We start from the raw sequence: 11,715 nt of genomic DNA, 5'->3' as shown, positions 1-11,715 counted from the left end.
ATTTCTTGTCATACAGTTGTCTGAAGTAATTTCTAACTATCATTTGTATTTCTGAGGTATCGGTCGTGATTTATTCTCTTTCATTTCTGATTTTGTTTATTTGTGTCTTCTCTCTTTTTTTCTTGATTAGACTGGCTAGAGGCTTGTCAATTTTGTTTATTTTTTCAAAGAACCAGCTCCTAGTTTTGTTGATCTTTTGGATTGTTTGTTTAGTCTCTATGTCATTTAGTTCTGCTCTGATCTTGATGATTTCATTCCTTCTTCTTGCCCTAGGCTTTGTTTGTTGTTGTTGTTCTAGTTCTTGTAGCATTATGGTTAGGTTTTTTATTTGAGATTCTTCTATCCTTTTCAGATATGCCTGTATTGCTATGAACTTTCCTCTCAGGACTGCTTTTGCTGTGTCCCACAGGTTTTGGGTTGTTGTGTGCTCATTATCATTAGTTCCTAGAAATTGCTTGATTTCTTCTTTGATGTCATTGTTAACTCATTCATTATTGAATAGCATGTTATTCAATCTGCATGAGTTTGGGTGTCTTTGATTTTTTTCTCTGAGGTTGATTTCTAGTTTCAAGGCATTGTGATCTGAAAAGCTGCTTGATATGATTTCAATTTTCTTGAATTTGTTGAGGCTTGTTTTGTGACCTATCATGTGGTCTATCCTTGAAAATGTCCCATGTGCACTTGAAAAGAATGTATATTTTGCTTCTTTGGGGTGAAAAGTTCTATATATATCAGTTAGATCCATGTGGTTTAGTGTGTTGTTCGATGCCTGTATATCCTTGGTGTTTCTTTGCTTGGATGATCTGTCTATTGTTGATCATGGAGTGTTGAAGTCCCCTACTATGAGTGTGTTGTTGTTGATATCCTTTTTGTGGTCTTCTAGTATTTGGTTTATGTATTTGGGTGCTCCTATGTTGGGTGCATATATGTTTATCAAAGTCATATCTTCGTGATGGATTGTTCCTTTAAGTATTATGAAATGTCCTTCTTTGTCTCTTTTTATTGTCCTTGCTTTGAAATCCGTTTTGTCTGATATGAGGACTGCTACCCCGACGTTTTTTTCCGGTCCGTTTGCTTGGAATATTTTTTTATATCCCTTTACTTTCAGTCTGTGTAAATCTTTTGTTTTCAGGTGCGTTTCTTGTAGACAGCAAACATGTGGGTCCTGTTTTCTTATCCATTCCGTTACCCTATGTCTTTTAATTGGAGCATTTAATCCATTTACATTTAAGGTTATTATTGACGTGTATTTATTCATTTCCCTTTGGTCCTCTGTTCCTCTCCTCTCTTGTTCTTTTCTTCTTTTTTCTTAGAACACTCCCTTTAGCATCTCTTGCAATGCTGGTTTTGTGGAGATGTATTCTTTCAGTCTTCCTTTGTCTGAGAAACTCCTTATTTCACCTTCTATTTTGAATGAGAGCCTTGCTGGGTAGAGTATTCTTGGTTGTAGGCCTTTGTTTTTCATTGCTTGAAATATTTTTGACCATTCCCTTCTGGCTTGTAATGTTTCTGTTGAGAAATCAGTTGATAGCCTTATTGGAGCTCCCTTGTATGTTATTTGCTGTTTTTCTCTTTCTCTCAGCAAGTATTGATGACGCACGTCCAAGGATAAGCCGTGAACGACTGAAGGCTCTTTGAAGACGAGTAGAGCAGCATGAAGAGCCGATGATGGAGCTTCAGAGAGCATCGCAGGGCACCACTTTAATTATATTTTGTTTGTTATTTGTTATGTTTTAAGGTTTCATATTTTAAACATTTTATTTCTTTAGAGAGGGGAAAAGGCAGGGAGAAAGAAAGGGAGAGAAACATGATGTGAAAGAAAACCTCCGCTGGTTGCGCGAGGCAGGCAGCTGAACCAGACAGAACCTGCAAGCTACACGTGTGCCCCCTACGACTGGGGTCAAAGCCGCGGGTCCGTGTGCAGGCTGGTTCTGAAAGCGCAGGAGGTACCGATAATATTTGCATTTTTTCCTAACAGAACAGAGGAAATAAAAAGTAGATTTAAAGGTTAGCCATGCCAAGATTATTACCCCTTTACCTTTTTCCTTCATAGACTGTTTTGTTTGCATCTTAGGAATTATAATCCTTTTGTAGATACATGTAGGCATAGAATCTTTTTTTTTCTATAGTTATCATAATTGAAAAACTTGAATTGTTGGATATTTTCTCATGCATTGTTTTGGTTTTGTTTGTTTTTCATTGGATCGAGTGGAGGCTGCAAGCAAAGTAATACGCACCGACAGGAGTAGAAGACCTCAGCCGGTCAGAAGGATTGAGGTACTTTGTGATGCTTCCATGATCTTAGCAAACTTTTATGCCCCTGAGTGGAACCGGCTTCACTGCCCTAGGAGACTTCTGTATAGTCCCGATAACGAGTGAGACATCGTAAGAGTTTGCTTTTCGTGCGCACAGTGATCCCAACCTAAACCACCTCCACAGACTGCGTGAGGCACCGTGGAGACCGGGTAGCAGAAACCTGCTTAGAAAAGCCCGCGGTCGTCAGGAAGAGCCATCTAGAAAAGGTAAGGCTTCCTCGCAGCCCTTAAGACCGTTGTTGAGCGCGAACACACTTTATCTCTCCATCAAGGCCAAACTCGTTTCAAAAGCGAAGGAGGTATGATTTCACCTTTCCGTACGTTATTACTGCTCTAGCTCTGTGCATCTTTGGGGCACAGTGAAACAGCATGCTACAAAAGAAGGAGCATATTTGGAAAATGAGCTCCCATGTGCTCTCCTCTGGCTTTGCACCGGCAGCTGCTCTTTCAGCAAACAGTTTCTGATAATGTCTCCATTCCTATGTCTACCAAATTAGCTGATTGAGGGATGTGCACGTCTGCCTTTGCTCTTCGTCTGTTGTCCCAACTGCTGCACAAGAACCGTTAGGGTTCGGGCTCCCAACCCGGTTTCACCTTCTTGTTTCTCCCTCTTAGTTCCTTGGTTTCACTACTTTTGGAAACAGTTACCTCACTAAGTCAGTGTAACATGAAAAGCATAATGTAATGATGTCGAAATGGTACAGAGCCCTTTGTTTGTGCACGGCTCTTGACAGGTGTAGACTGTCAGCATCAGAGTCGTTTTGCAAAGTGAAGAAAGTGCCGTACTTCCTATGACTGAGCTGACACGTAAACGAGTTCAGCATTGGTGTCAGTAGTCCTTTGAGCTGAGTGATCAGATGCCTCTAGAACCTGTAAATATGACGCAAATGACTGCGTTTTCCCGAAGGCGGTGGCACCGGCTGTAAGTGGTGATGGAGAAAGCAGCGATGTGCCCAGCCCGTCACAGGCAATAGTGTGGGGAAGGCCAGGGGAGGGGGAGCGAGGGCTGGGTGCAGGTGGTCCAGGCTGGGGACCATGGGGGACATCTGTCAACAGTGTCAGAAGTAAAAGCCAAAGGAAATGGCAAGCTGAAGGCATTTCTCTCACTAGCATGGCTCTCAGATAGTCAGTGCCAGAGCAGTGAAAAGGACAATGCAGGAAACCCTCAGGATTTGAAAACAAACAGACTCTCCTGAGGAATGTAAAAGAGGGAGTGGGCCTTGTGAGGGAAGAGAACAGGCAGACTGGCGACAGGTAACCGAGTGTCTCTAACTGACAAGATGCACAGATGACTGTGTATATACCCACCCTCAGAACCCAGGGCATGGAATTATGCCTTGGTCCTAAGCTCCTTGTAGACTCTATGGGTGTTATCTCTTTGTTGTGTTTTGCCTTTCCGATTTGTTGGTATGGGAGATGAAAAGGGATAGGTGTTGGGATCCAGTACGAAAGAGTCATAATTAATATAACTCTCTTAAGCAATATAATTGATATAATGAAGTCTTTTATTCAGGCCTGCCTTTGGTCTGTTTATTTTAGTGTAAGTAGGGAATAAAGTTAAGTAAATGCCTATTTTGTGTTGGGTTGCCTACGAAAGCTTTTGAAATGCACAAACTTGGTTTGTAAAGACTTTCATTTGTTTTTAGAGAGAGACGAGAGGAAGGAGAGAGGGAGAGAACCATCGACCCATTGCCTCTGGAATGCCACCCGCCTGGGGACTGAACCTGACCGCGAATGGAACGGACGACCTTTCACTTTGCGGGACGATGGCCACACAACTCGCCGCACTGGTTCGTCAGGGCCGCGCCAGCTCATTTCAAGACAAAAAGTAAAAAACAATAAACACGAGGAATAACATCAAAAAAAATAAGTTCGTTTTTTTATAATCTTTAGAATTTCGCCTTTTTCTGCCTTTTTAATTTATGTTGTTATATATCGAGTGTGATTTTTTACTTCTCTACCATCTGGTGGCTTCTCTGTTGTCCTGTAATAATTCAATGCAAAATACGCAGTCAGTGTTCCGCGAGAGCTGGAGCTGGGTGGGTGTGCTCTTTGTGCACTGCCAGAAGGTCGTGTCGTTTCTCATGTAAAGCACTTGAGACTGACATCGGTGCCTGTTTAATGAAGAAGGGCATGCTATGGGCACCTTTCATCCTTGTTCCCTCTGGCTTGAACATTCTGGTGTTTCTGAAGTCAATGGCATGATGAAGGCAAGTTGGCTATTTCAACCCAGTATTGCTTCATTCCTGCCATCAGTGAGCAGCTCTGTGTGACCTGCCTCAGTCACCTGCCTTCCGTGTCCTGCCCTCTCTTACCTGCTATCTGTGACATGCCCAGTATGATGTGCCCTCTGTGACCTGGCTCCAGTGACCTGCCCTAGTGACCTGCTGTCTGTGACCTTGCCCTCTGAAACCTTCATTCTTTGACTAGGCTCCTGTGACCTGCCCTCCTTGACCTGCATTCTATGACCTCCCTCAGTAACATGCTATTACCGGTGTCTGTGACCTGCTCTCTGTGAACTGCCCTCTGGGACCATCCATCTGTGACCTGTATTCAGTGACTGTCCACTGTGACCAGGCATCTGTGACCTGCTCTAAGTTCTGGCTTCCTTCATGTGGTATTTGTGATCTGCTCCCCATGACCTCCCTCAGTGACATGACTTCCATGAGATGCCCTGGTGACCTACCCTCCGTGACTTGGCCCTGTGTCCTCACTCACTGCCCCGCCCTCTTTGACTGCCTCAGTAACATGCTCTCTTTGACCTCCCTCAGTGTCTTGCCCTGTATGCTCTCCCTCACATCTGTGACCTCCTTCATGACCTGCCCTCTGTCATCTGTCTTTTGTGACCTGCCGTCTGTGACTTGCCCTCTATGACCTCGCTCAGTGACTTGCTCTAGTGACCTTCGCTCAGTACTTCCATCAGGACCAGCCCTCTGTGACCTGCCCTCAGTGATGTGATCTGTGTGTCCTGTCCTCAGTTCTGCCATCTGTGACCCGACCTCTGTGACCGGCCTTAGGTCTCCGGAACTCTAAGGACATGTGTTGTGACTATAGTCAGTTTTTGTATCTTTAGTTGCTGTGATTCCACCAAGTTGGTTCACAATTTGTGAATATTTCTCAAAGCCTAGGATGTACCGATAACATCTCACCTTCTTTTTTCCTGACAACACTGAGCCAATGAGAAGGTTTTAAAGGGCAGCCGTGCCGAGATTATGACCCCTTTACCAGTTTCCTTCGTAAGGGGACTGTTTTTTGGTATCCGAGGGCTTCTGGTCCTTTGGTTGTGTACATGGTGGCATATAACCTGTTGTCTTCTTTTGAATTAGAACAGAAAAAGTGGACTTGTTGGATATTTTCTCATGCATTGTTTTGGTTTTGTTTGTTTTTCATTGGATCGAGTGGAGGCTGCAAGCAAAGTAATACGCACCGACAGGAGTAGAAGACCTCAGCCGGTCAGAAGGATTGAGGTACTTTGTGATGCTTCCATGATCTTAGCAAACTTTTATGCCCCTGAGTGGAACCGGCTTCACTGCCCTAGGAGACTTCTGTATAGTCCCGATAACGAGTGAGACATCGTAAGAGTTTGCTTTTCGTGCGCACAGTGATCCCAACCTAAACCACCTCCACAGACTGCGTGAGGCACCGTGGAGACCGGGTAGCAGAAACCTGCTTAGAAAAGCCCGCGGTCGTCAGGAAGAGCCATCTAGAAAAGGTAAGGCTTCCTCGCAGCCCTTAAGACCGTTGTTGAGCGCGAACACACTTTATCTCTCCATCAAGGCCAAACTCGTTTCAAAAGCGAAGGAGGTATGATTTCACCTTTCCGTACGTTATTACTGCTCTAGCTCTGTGCATCTTTGGGGCACAGTGAAACAGCATGCTACAAAAGAAGGAGCATATTTGGAAAATGAGCTCCCATGTGCTCTCCTCTGGCTTTGCACCGGCAGCTGCTCTTTCAGCAAACAGTTTCTGATAATGTCTCCATTCCTATGTCTACCAAATTAGCTGATTGAGGGATGTGCACGTCTGCCTTTGCTCTTCATCTGTTGTCCCAACTGCTGCACAAGAACCGTTAGGGTTCGGGCTCCCAACCCGGTTTCACCTTCTTGTTTCTCCCTCTTAGTTCCTTGGTTTCACTACTTTTGGAAACAGTTACCTCACTAAGTCAGTGTAACATGAAAAGCATAATGTAATGATGTCGAAATGGTACAGAGCCCTTTGTTTGTGCACGGCTCTTGACAGGTGTAGACTGTCAGCATCAGAGTCGTTTTGCAAAGTGAAGAAAGTGCCGTACTTCCTATGACTGAGCTGACACGTAAACGAGTTCAGCATTGGTGTCAGTAGTCCTTTGAGCTGAGTGATCAGATGCCTCTAGAACCTGTAAATATGACGCAAATGACTGCGTTTTCCCGAAGGCGGTGGCACCGGCTGTAAGTGGTGATGGAGAAAGCAGCGATGTGCCCAGCCCGTCACAGGCAATAGTGTGGGGAAGGCCAGGGGAGGGGGAGCGAGGGCTGGGTGCAGGTGGTCCAGGCTGGGGACCATGGGGGACATCTGTCAACAGTGTCAGAAGTAAAAGCCAAAGGAAATGGCAAGCTGAAGGCATTTCTCTCACTAGCATGGCTCTCAGATAGTCAGTGCCAGAGCAGTGAAAAGGACAATGCAGGAAACCCTCAGGATTTGAAAACAAACAGACTCTCCTGAGGAATGTAAAAGAGGGAGTGGGCCTTGTGAGGGAAGAGAACAGGCAGACTGGCGACAGGTAACCGAGTGTCTCTAACTGACAAGATGCACAGATGACTGTGTATATACCCACCCTCAGAACCCAGGGCATGGAATTATGCCTTGGTCCTAAGCTCCTTGTAGACTCTATGGGTGTTATCTCTTTGTTGTGTTTTGCCTTTCCGATTTGTTGGTATGGGAGATGAAAAGGGATAGGTGTTGGGATCCAGTACGAAAGAGTCATAATTAATATAACTCTCTTAAGCAATATAATTGATATAATGAAGTCTTTTATTCAGGCCTGCCTTTGGTCTGTTTATTTTAGTGTAAGTAGGGAATAAAGTTAAGTAAATGCCTATTTTGTGTTGGGTTGCCTACGAAAGCTTTTGAAATGCACAAACTTGGTTTGTAAAGACTTTCATTTGTTTTTAGAGAGAGACGAGAGGAAGGAGAGAGGGAGAGAACCATCGACCCATTGCCTCTGGAATGCCACCCGCCTGGGGACTGAACCTGACCGCGAATGGAACGGACGACCTTTCACTTTGCGGGACGATGGCCACACAACTCGCCGCACTGGTTCGTCAGGGCCGCGCCAGCTCATTTCAAGACAAAAAGTAAAAAACAATAAACACGAGGAATAACATCAAAAAAAATAAGTTCGTTTTTTTATAATCTTTAGAATTTCGCCTTTTTCTGCCTTTTTAATTTATGTTGTTATATATCGAGTGTGATTTTTTACTTCTCTACCATCTGGTGGCTTCTCTGTTGTCCTGTAATAATTCAATGCAAAATACGCAGTCAGTGTTCCGCGAGAGCTGGAGCTGGGTGGGTGTGCTCTTTGTGCACTGCCAGAAGGTCGTGTCGTTTCTCATGTAAAGCACTTGAGACTGACATCGGTGCCTGTTTAATGAAGAAGGGCATGCTATGGGCACCTTTCATCCTTGTTCCCTCTGGCTTGAACATTCTGGTGTTTCTGAAGTCAATGGCATGATGAAGGCAAGTTGGCTATTTCAACCCAGTATTGCTTCATTCCTGCCATCAGTGAGCAGCTCTGTGTGACCTGCCTCAGTCACCTGCCTTCCGTGTCCTGCCCTCTCTTACCTGCTATCTGTGACATGCCCAGTATGATGTGCCCTCTGTGACCTGGCTCCAGTGACCTGCCCTAGTGACCTGCTGTCTGTGACCTTGCCCTCTGAAACCTTCATTCTTTGACTAGGCTCCTGTGACCTGCCCTCCTTGACCTGCATTCTATGACCTCCCTCAGTAACATGCTATTACCGGTGTCTGTGACCTGCTCTCTGTGAACTGCCCTCTGGGACCATCCATCTGTGACCTGTATTCAGTGACTGTCCACTGTGACCAGGCATCTGTGACCTGCTCTAAGTTCTGGCTTCCTTCATGTGGTATTTGTGATCTGCTCCCCATGACCTCCCTCAGTGACATGACTTCCATGAGATGCCCTGGTGACCTACCCTCCGTGACTTGGCCCTGTGTCCTCACTCACTGCCCCGCCCTCTTTGACTGCCTCAGTAACATGCTCTCTTTGACCTCCCTCAGTGTCTTGCCCTGTATGCTCTCCCTCACATCTGTGACCTCCTTCATGACCTGCCCTCTGTCATCTGTCTTTTGTGACCTGCCGTCTGTGACTTGCCCTCTATGACCTCGCTCAGTGACTTGCTCTAGTGACCTTCGCTCAGTACTTCCATCAGGACCAGCCCTCTGTGACCTGCCCTCAGTGATGTGATCTGTGTGTCCTGTCCTCAGTTCTGCCATCTGTGACCCGACCTCTGTGACCGGCCTTAGGTCTCCGGAACTCTAAGGACATGTGTTGTGACTATAGTCAGTTTTTGTATCTTTAGTTGCTGTGATTCCACCAAGTTGGTTCACAATTTGTGAATATTTCTCAAAGCCTAGGATGTACCGATAACATCTCACCTTCTTTTTTCCTGACAACACTGAGCCAATGAGAAGGTTTTAAAGGGCAGCCGTGCCGAGATTATGACCCCTTTACCAGTTTCCTTCGTAAGGGGACTGTTTTTTGGTATCCGAGGGCTTCTGGTCCTTTGGTTGTGTACATGGTGGCATATAACCTGTTGTCTTCTTTTGAATTAGAACAGAAAAAGTGGACTTGTTGGATATTTTCTCATGCATTGTTTTGGTTTTGTTTGTTTTTCATTGGATCGAGTGGAGGCTGCAAGCAAAGTAATACGCACCGACAGGAGTAGAAGACCTCAGCCGGTCAGAAGGATTGAGGTACTTTGTGATGCTTCCATGATCTTAGCAAACTTTTATGCCCCTGAGTGGAACCGGCTTCACTGCCCTAGGAGACTTCTGTATAGTCCCGATAACGAGTGAGACATCGTATGAGTTTGCTTTTCGTGCGCACAGTGATCCCAACCTAAAACTTAACCTCCACAGACTGCGTGAGGCACCGTGGAGACCGGGTAGCAGAAACCTGCTTAGAAAAGCCCGCGGTCGTCAGGAAGAGCCATCTAGAAAAGGTAAGGCTTCCTCGCAGCCCTTAAGACCGTTGTTGAGCGCGAACACACTTTATCTCTCCATCAAGGCCAAACTCGTTTCAAAAGCGAAGGAGGTATGATTTCACCTTTCCGTACGTTATTACTGCTCTAGCTCTGTGCATCTTTGGGGCACAGTGAAACAGCATGCTACAAAAGAAGGAGCATATTTGGAAAATGAGCTCCCATGTGCTCTCCTCTGGCTTTGCACCGGCAGCTGCTCTTTCAGCAAACAGTTTCTGATAATGTCTCCATTCCTATGTCTACCAAATTAGCTGATTGAGGGATGTGCACGTCTGCCTTTGCTCTTCATCTGTTGTCCCAACTGCTGCACAAGAACCGTTAGGGTTCGGGCTCCCAACCCGGTTTCACCTTCTTGTTTCTCCCTCTTAGTTCCTTGGTTTCACTACTTTTGGAAACAGTTACCTCACTAAGTCAGTGTAACATGAAAAGCATAATGTAATGATGTCGAAATGGTACAGAGCCCTTTGTTTGTGCACGGCTCTTGACAGGTGTAGACTGTCAGCATCAGAGTCGTTTTGCAAAGTGAAGAAAGTGCCGTACTTCCTATGACTGAGCTGACACGTAAACGAGTTCAGCATTGGTGTCAGTGGTCCTTTGAGCTGAGTGATCAGATGCCTCTAGAACCTATAAATATGACGCAAATGACTGCGTTTTCCCGCAGACGGTGGCACCGGCTGTAAGTGGTGATGGAGAAAGCAGCGATGTGCCCAGCCCGTCACAGGCAGTAGTGTGGGGAAGGCCAGGGGAGGGGGAGCGAGGGCTGGGTGCAGGTGGTCCAGGCTGGGGACCATGGGGGACATCTGTCAACAGTGTCAGAAGTAAAAGCCAAAGGAAATGGCAAGCTGAAGGCATTTCTCTCACTAGCATGGCTCTCAGTCAGTGCCAGAGCAGTGAAAAGGACAATGCAGGAAACCCTCAGGATTTGAAAACAAACAGACTCTCCTGAGGAATGTAAAAGAGGGAGTGGGCCTTGTGAGGGAAGAGAACAGGCAGACCGGCGACAGGTAACCGAGTGTCTCTAAGTGACAAGATGCACAGATGTACACTGACTGTGTATATACCCACCCATAGAACCCAGGGCATGGAATTATGGCTTGGTCCTAAGCTCCTTGTAGACTCTATGGGTGTTATCTCTTTGTTGTGTTTTGCCTTTCCGATTTGTTGGTATGGGAGATGAAAAGGGATAGGTGTTGGGATCCAGTACGAAAGAGTCATAATTAATATAACTCTCTTAAGCAATATAATTGATATAATGAAGTCTTTTATTCAGGCCTGCCTTTGGTCTGTTTATTTTAGTGTAAGTAGGTAATAAAGTTAAGTAAATGCCTACTTTGTCTTGGGTTGCCTACGAAAGCTTTTGAAATGCACAAACTTGGTTTGTAAAGACTGTCATTTATTTTTAGAGAGAGACGAGAAGAAGGAGAGAGGGAGAGAACCATCGACCCATTGCCTCTGGAATGCCACCCGCCTGGGGACTGAACCTGACCGCGAATGGAACGGACGACCTTTCACTTTGCGGGACGATGCCCATACAACTCTCAGCACCGGTTCTTCAGGGCTGCACAAACTGATTTGAAGACAAAATGTAAAAAACAATAAACACAATAAATAACATCAAAAAAAAGTAAGTTCCTTTTTTTATAATCTTTAGAATTTCGCCTTTTTCTGCGTTTTTAATTTATGTTGTTATATATCAAGTGTGATTTTTTGCTTCTCTACCATCTGGTGGCTTCTCTGTTTTTCTGTAATAATTCAATGCAAAATACGCAGTCAGTGTTCCGCGAGAGCTGGAGCTGGGTGGGTGTGCTCTTTGTGCACTGCCAGAAGGTCGTGTCGTTTCTCATGTAAAGCACTTGAAACTGACATCAATGCCTGTTTAGTGAAGAAGGGCATGCTATGGGCACCTTTCATCCTTGTTCCCTCTGGCTTGAACATTCTGGTGTTTCTGAAGTCAATGGCATGATGAAGGCAAGTTGGCTATTTCTACCCAGTATTGCTTCATTCCTGCCATCAGTGAGCAGCTCTGTGTGACCTGCCTCAGTCACCTGCCTTCCGTGTCCTGCCGTCTCTTACCTGCCACCTGTGACATGCCCAGTATGATGTGCCCTCTGTGACCTGGCTCCAGTGACCTGCCCTAGTGA

The 11,715-nt window shown here is 45.5% G+C and overlaps 1 long non-coding RNA gene across 1 annotated transcript; it reads left to right on the top strand.

The window, feature by feature from the left end:
* Positions 1 to 5,633: 5,633 nt before the first annotated feature.
* LOC149990053 (uncharacterized) lies at positions 5,634 to 7,602 on the top strand. The gene is made up of 3 exons (XR_016508998.1): positions 5,634 to 5,782; positions 5,945 to 6,027; positions 7,467 to 7,602. It is a non-coding gene; the product is annotated as an uncharacterized LOC149990053 (long non-coding RNA).
* Positions 7,603 to 11,715: the final 4,113 nt, after the last annotated feature.

This window comes from Furipterus horrens, unplaced genomic scaffold, assembly GCF_987537825.1.
Source record: "Furipterus horrens unplaced genomic scaffold, mFurHor1.1.pri manual_scaffold_33, whole genome shotgun sequence".
Lineage (NCBI taxonomy): Eukaryota > Metazoa > Chordata > Mammalia > Chiroptera > Furipteridae > Furipterus > Furipterus horrens.
The sequence above is the reverse complement of the archived record's forward strand: the minus strand, read 5'-3'. Positions and strand labels throughout refer to the sequence as shown.